Below are 7,914 nucleotides of genomic sequence, written 5' to 3'. Positions count from 1 at the left end.
TACCAATGAGGAAGATACTCTTCATCATTCCAGTCTTAACATGAAGTGACGAATGCCTAGCCACATTGTATACACACGCGTATTCCTCCCACCTGCAACTTGGGCAGATGCTGAAGGGGAGAGCTGTGGGGAAACGGAGTTGAGAGAGCGCCTTTCCCCTGCATCAGAGCAGCAAGGCACCTTCCACCAAAATACCAATGTCTTGACCCGTCACTCTGCGGCACTCACTGATGAGAGCAAACCCGTTCTTCCAATAAAGTTCACCTACATGTACATTCCCCTTGCGCACACCCATGCCCTACCCACTCCAGTTTGAACCTTCGGTGTGCAGCAGTAGGTGTACAACGTACATGTGTCTTCTCGCTCCTGACAAAGCTCATGTGCAGTCTGATGTCAAGGTCTGGCACTGGGACTTTCCACTCAGGTATCCCAGAAAGCTGATGACAGCCCGCTGGCTCCCTCTGACCAGCCTGGGACATTCAGGGCTCAGTGGCTTGTTGTCCTCTTCCCTGCCGTGCTAGTGAGCTACCACAGAGCGGGATGCTGGGACCAGGGATATTGCCTGCCGATTTGTTCACCAGTGTCTACCACACTGATCGTCCCACCATGCTGCTTGTCCCACCACACTTTACAGCTCCTCCGTCAGCAAAACAAGAAAGCACTCTAGAGACTTGTCTCATTGCATAGAGACAGGAGCCCTACTCCGTTTCTTCTTTCTAGATCTGAGGATGGGTGCTTTATTTGTACTTGTTTTCTACTTTAATGCCCAATAGATAAGAGTCCGAGCTTTTTGAATGAGACCTAAATCAACATTATTCTGTAAAAGCATATTGGCAGAAGTCTGTTGCTTTCTAAACATCAATATCCAAGACATGTATCTGAGGTTACCTGGGATACGAGTTGTGAAGATGGCAGTACAAATTTTTGGGGTGGTGGTGAATGGAGGTGACGGTGCTGAGTGTGTTGCTCTGGAGCATTCATTTCTCATTAGCTGAAGGAGACTGGCACTTAGCCTTTGCTGGTTTGGAGTTGTGACATATTCCTGGTATCTTCTGGGAACCTAGAAACAATAAAGAGGCATGATGGAAGGAATGGAAACCAAAGGAATGTGAAAAATCAACAGCAATATCATCCACAGGTAATCTAAAAAGACAAATTATTAATTCAGATGAAGAGAACCCTCTTAGGCTGATGCGAAGATTTCTCTTTCTGAGAAAAACATACTTCTGAAGAAGTACGGTGTGGATGCCTCTCTCTGCACAGGACACCTTTTCTATCTGACATTCCATGCAAATTCCTCTGGATGATATTGCAACGTGAGTTGATAGCTTAATGATCTTATATCAGAGCCAGATGTCTACGCCACAGGGAATTGTTCTGTTCTGTGGCAGGCGGGTGCCGATGCCACAAGATCACAAAAATGTGTTAATAGTGACTAACTCATAAAAGCAAGGAGTGCATACCAACTTGGAGATGATTTGTAATAGACTACCATACTGAAATTCTTGAGAAAGACACTCGTGCAATAACAAATAAAAAAATATTTTTTTACTGAAGGCCTCAGTTAGAAAAAGCAACTTAATAAATACAGGACATAAAGTAGCAAACAGTTCTAATAATGACAGTATCTGACAGCATGTCTTGATTTATACAAGGTCTAATGTTTGAATGAATATATACCTCCCTGGAGGAACAAGGCTATCTGTTAATAAGTCCGAAGAAATACAATGGCTTATGAATCATAGAATCACAGAATAACTGAAGCTGTAAGGGATCACAAGAGGTCATCCAGTCTTGAAGTCAGGATTCAGATGTCTACTATAATATCCTCTGAATAATGCCTCAAATGAATACACTTCATCTCTGTTGGACAGTAACAAAAGCTCTACAGGGTTCAGTACATGTTTTATAGTGAAGAATAACTGGGTATGTGAATATTTTGATACCCGAGGAAACAACTTAATGTTTGCTATTGTGTTGCATTAATATTAGATGTATGCTCCAGATGCAGCCTAGGCGTAAGTCTGTGCAACCTGCAGTGTCAATAAAGCGACACATTCAGCCCTATACATCTGCCTCTCAAGTGAGCTGGAAAGGAAAGTTTTCATCTGCAAATCCTAGCAGAACCTCTCACCAACAAGAAGATATTCCACAGCTCTACGTGGGCACTTCGAGACATTAATCTGACAGTATTTTCTCAAGTTTTCTTCCAAGTTTTCCACGTTTAAATATATCCCAGACAAATCTTATATAAATTGGGGGGGAGGGGGAGGCTTTCCTTAACACTTTCCATACATACATATGTTAAGAAACACTGCTTGAAAGCTATTCTGTGGTTTTGACTAGCATTCAAAGTGAACACCTAACTTGGTAGTTCTCAAACTGTGGTGTGAAGCCCACAGCGATATAAGACTAATTGCAATGACAGAGAGAAAAAAAAACCCAGCAGCTTCATGGATGAACAGCTGTGGATGAAGGAATTTTTAAAAAAAATAACAGTAGTGTATGTGGGTCACGAATCTCTTTTGCATTAATTTAAATATTAAGCACCTAAACTTTTCATTTTTCTTCTATTTGTAAATGAATGAAAACCGTGAAAATATTTATAGCTTTTGTATTCTAAGATTCATATATTACTATCGGTGATATAGAATATATTACAATTATATTGTTTATAGCTTTGAGAATGATACCAAGAATGATGTATTTAAATGGAAAGGCATGCAGTGAAAGGTCTTTCGTTGGGATGTTTTTTGCAAGAAACTGTAATCTCATTCAGAAAAAATTACTTGGTGGAAAGTCTAGGAAAAAGGAGTGCAGGGAATGAGATAGTGAAAGAATTAAGGCTAAGTTTTTCTTACAAGAAAAAACTAAAATAGCTGATGTGAAAGGGGGGAATATGACTACACTGACTGAAGTTACATTGTGGGAAACCTGAGAATGGAAGAAGAGCTATTTAACCTAAAGAAAGGAAAACATTAGCCCAACAACAATATCATCCCATCCCATCCCATCCTATCCCATCCCATCCCATCCCATCCCATATAGAATTAGACCTAGCTTGAAAAGCAGAATTTCAAACCATAAGTCCAGAGAAGTTTTAGAACAGCCAAACAAACAGAACACCTAACTTATCTTGAGATGATGTTTGAGGAGGAGCTTGGACTTGATGTTCTTTGAAAGAAGGCCACTTCCAGTGCTATCTTATTTTTATCTCATTTTAAACAAATTTTATCTCATTTTAAGCTTCCTTTTTTTTCATTAACTGAGCTGTCAAGGTACAAGTTGAAGGATTGTCCCACACTCCAGGACCTCCATGGAGACGTTAAGAACCATCAGATCCCAACCATACGCCACATGGCAGAAGTAATTACACTTGAATTATTCCTGGCAGATATTTGTGTAGCCTGTTCTTATGAACCTGCAGCGGTGGCAATTCCACAGCCTCCTGGTGCTTAACTCTTCCTAACATTTTAAATACCTTCCTTAACCAAAACATCTTGTATTAACTAAAATCTTTCCTGCTGCAACTTTAGCCTATTTCTTCTTTTTGCTTCAGCAGACTAAAGTAACAGATTTGTTACTGCCTCTTTGTAGCAGGAAAGTTATGTTACAACTGTTATTGTATCTTGCTTCAGGTCTTTCCTTAAAAATAAACAGGCTGTTCTTTTCATCTTTCCTGTAGGTCCTATTTTCTAGACTCCTGATCACTCTTGTTCCTCTCCCCTGTACTCTTTCCAGGTGGCCTGCATCCTTCTTGAAGTGTCATGCCAAAACTAAACATAGTACTCCAACAAAAGACTCTGCAGTGTCAGATAGTGCAGAATTGCGTCATATATTTTCCAGATGACATTTTGGTTTATACAAAATCCTAGTTTGACATTTGCTGTTAGTTATTTCCTTTTAAACTAACAAGTCAGGTTTTTAAAACACCTATTTCATTTAAAATGCCTTTGACAAGAAGATGCTCTAAGTATGAAATGCATCCAAAATGAAAGAAATCAATGAGATTTGGTAGGCCTACCTGAATATATTAACTTGCTTTTCCAATCTCTCTTTTCTTGTATGCTTTCTCTTTTAGTGAAAGCTGAAAAGTGTCACAGAAATGGTGTGTTGTGGAAAAGAGCTGATGAAACTCTTACATTTATGTTTTGGACTAGTGAGAAACTCACTTCCTGATGAATTTACAAAACAGGTTTTCTAAATTGTCACACATTTGTTGTACTTAAAGGAAAGACGGAAGGAATTTCTAATCAAATTTCCTAACTTTTTCTGTCCCCTATATGCTTCAGATGATGCAATTTCAGAAGAATTTTATAACGTGAGAACTTATTTGGCCAATGATTTTACTATTTATTGTCACAGTGTTAAGTTAAGCTTTCAGAGAGTATTTTGTCTTACAACTAAGTATTTTAAAACTTACTCTCCTTTGTCTTGTAGTCTAATTCTCATTGAAATCAATGCCCATTTTTATCAGCAACATCAATGAGATAAGAATTAACCATTCTGTGTAATGGTGCTTTAGTTTAAAAAAAGCAAACAAAAAACTTCATGTGAAAGTAGAACAAACCAAAAACATTTGGGATTATTAGGAGCAGATGTTAGGAGAGTATAATGGATTCACTTATAAAAAATCTGAACATTTGCCAAGTTAAAATATTTGTCAGTTGAAGTCCTATAGTGACAGTAATTCTAAATAAAATAGTTGAACCTATCAAAATTAAAAATATATACAGATATAAAATTTACAAGTGTCTCATGGATGTTCTTCTATGTTTACATTTTAAAACTACATAAATATATAAAAAAAAGTCACAAAATGTTGTAAACACAGTTTTTAGAATATGATACTGAAGAATGGGTAATATGGCAGGGGGATGCCAAGACAAACAGGCTCCAAAGATTGCCAAGAAACTCCTAAAAGAAAAAATAACTTGCAACTCCAGCCATTGCAAAGCAAACTGCAACAATTTTTGGGGTGTACGTGAAAATACTAATATTCAGTTGTAAAATTAACGTATGCAAAGAGTCAGATGTATGGAATTTAGTCCCTTAGGACCATAATTAGTAGACTTGAGTTCTGTTCACTGAATACTAAATATCAAACAGACAATGTAGTTAAAAACATGACCCAGGCCTTGTTCTTCTAGCGTTCTTAGAAGAATGCTTTTCTCCCTCTCTTGGATACAAGGAGTATTTAGTTTTCTAGCCAAAGTGGAGCAGCTTTAAAGGGAAACGCTAAGAGAGAGTTACCCCAAAATATCTACTGACTGCTGACTGGCACATGCCCTTTGCAGCTAAGCTATGTAGGTTCAAACATCCTCAAGCAGATGAAGACATTGAACCTGTGTTTCGGAAGCTGTTATCCAGCGGTGCCATTACAGAAAAGTCTTCCTGTCTGCTGGGAAACGGAACTTGCTTCAATGCTCAGAGGAAGATCCTAGGGAGGGTTCACAGTACGAACCACAGGTACAGACAGAGACCTGTTCCTCCATGTTCCTGCAGCTGGTAACACTGAAGTCACATCTGACCTCAAAGACAAACAGTTTGGTTCCCAGAAGAAAACCTGCCTACCAAAATGCTGTTTTATCCTTATAAGAACCACCTTATAAGTGGTCATCAAAATGTCTCCTGCTCTGTGTTCTTAATGCATTGCTTCTGATCAATATTCCTGGTAGATAGATTAAAAAAGGAATTTATTAGACCCAGGGTGGAACTGAAGTGGACAGCCCAGCATTGCATCATTCCTCTCTAAACTCAGTACTTCGGAAAACCTGGAGGCCACTGAACTTGTCTGCGTTTTATCCAGTGGCTACAGAAACACAGCTATGTAAAATGCATAAAGAGTCTGGGGCAGGCCCTAGAATCCAGGGCAAAACGAAAATCCCTAAATCACTAGGGACTACCTGTTCAGACTCTTTCTTCCACTATTTCCTTCAGACTCCTCGAGTGTAATGCCTTCTTGCTGCCCTGGCTTGCAGCATTACCGCACTGCCAGCAGCTCGTTTTACAAAAAACAGGCTAAGGTCTGCTTTCCTCTTCAGAAGCACGCACACCCATGCCCACTCTGTGGCAAGGTGTCCACCCACACTGTGAATCCCAAGTGGACAGAGGTCACCTGCTTAGAACTGCAGACCAATGCCCTAGATCTGGAAAAGGATGTTTACGGTTTAGGACAAGCCTCTCCCCATGCTGTGTCCTAGGCTGGTTTCCCGGGAAGCCCCTCACCAGGCTCACCAGGCACTAGTACTCCTTTCAGATACACCCTGGAGTCAAACCTCGTTGCTCATCTGGACAGCTTCAGCATTCTCCACTTTTCTGTTTTCAAAAGCCATCAGCCATTACGTACTCCTTCTCTCGATTTCTCCCTCCATTACTTTTCATTTGCTTTGTTATTTGCTCACTCCTCATTTTGTGTGGTACGTTAGATTTTGTAACTGAATACAGGGATCTTCCACAGGGAAGATCCAAATGTTAGCTTACCATCCTAGACACTGGCATGGTAGTGGCAGAATCTGTCCTTGGTCTTACAGTTGCCTTGTTAGCTCAAGGGCAGTACCTCCAGTCCCATAAAAGCTAACCATACACATTAATCTGCTTTGCAGTATTATGCTAAATTCCTTTCTGAAACCCAAATAGATGAATATGGTGATAACATACTCAGTGGATTAGTCTCAGTAGTCATTGCTTAAGATGTCCCTTTATGTCTGCAACACTCATTTCCTACCCCACTGCACATTCATTTTGTCTCCTCCCTCCTGCTGTCTGCTTCAGCTTCTGAAGAAATTAATTCTCTGTCTTTTCGTAACGCCATGGTGACTCAGTATTTTACCAGCTTTTTTTGTGTTTTATTTTATTTTGTTTAGTATGATGTATTAGGTCTCTGTCACCCATTTTCTAACCTCCTGTGAAGAGTTAGGCTACAGATTTGCTTATACGCGTGGGCATAGTTCACATCCTGCGAGCTCAAGAAAAACAAGCTGGCGTCTCTGATCATTGCCTTACGCATGCAATACTATGATTACAGCATTCAGTATGGTGCTAACTGATATTCTTGGCATTCTGTTATAATCCTGGAAATGCCCAGTTGCACAAGTTGGCTGGAAATGGTTTTATAATGGTATGGATTATTCCTACTGCTTCTGAAATGGCAACGCTTGGAGTCTTTCCTCTAGGTAGTCACTGACAATCACCATCAGCATCTTCATTAAAGGAATGACCTGCTAGCAGTCTAGACCTATAAAAGGGGCAATCCCCAGCTTTTGCAGTCTGACATACAATACTACCGAGCAAGTTATTTGCTGGGGATAACATCACACTTTCCTCTTCTAATCATTCTGTGGTTTACGTAATTATTTATTTCCCGTGGCTGTGAGCCACTGTCTCCTTCCCAAATCATTTTGATGTACATGTGTTTTTATGGAGTTGGTACTCTCCTTGCTTTACTTCGGTTTTTAAGGTGTATTTTCTTTGTCGTCTTCCTCATTATGAAAGAAAATGGACTATCCTATCCCATAGTAACATCTCTCCATTAGGTCGTTTTTACATGATTGTGGTCTCAACCTCCTCCTCTTTACGTGTTTATGAAAGTGCCCTTTTGCTTTGTTCACATACTTGGCAGATTGTGACTGATCAAATTTTATTTTTATAGTATTTATTTGTCCTTGTTTTTCATGCTCTGACTGTGCTTCTCTTAGTCTACCAGCTCCCAGTTTTGGGCCATCTAGCATGCCGTTAGAATACTTCACTCCTAAATAAGAATTCCAATAGGCAAAATAATCCCTTTCAGGAGAGATTAATTCAATTGTACAAATATGTCTATGAACTATAGTTCTTTTAAACCAACATCATATACAATGTGTCAAAAATGGATAAAAATAACCCCGATAATTGCTGTTAAACATTCTTAGTCAT

This window comes from Gymnogyps californianus, chromosome 7, assembly GCF_018139145.2.
Source record: "Gymnogyps californianus isolate 813 chromosome 7, ASM1813914v2, whole genome shotgun sequence".
NCBI classification, from domain to species: Eukaryota; Metazoa; Chordata; class Aves; order Accipitriformes; family Cathartidae; genus Gymnogyps; species Gymnogyps californianus.
The sequence above is the reverse complement of the archived record's forward strand: the minus strand, read 5'-3'. Positions refer to the sequence as shown.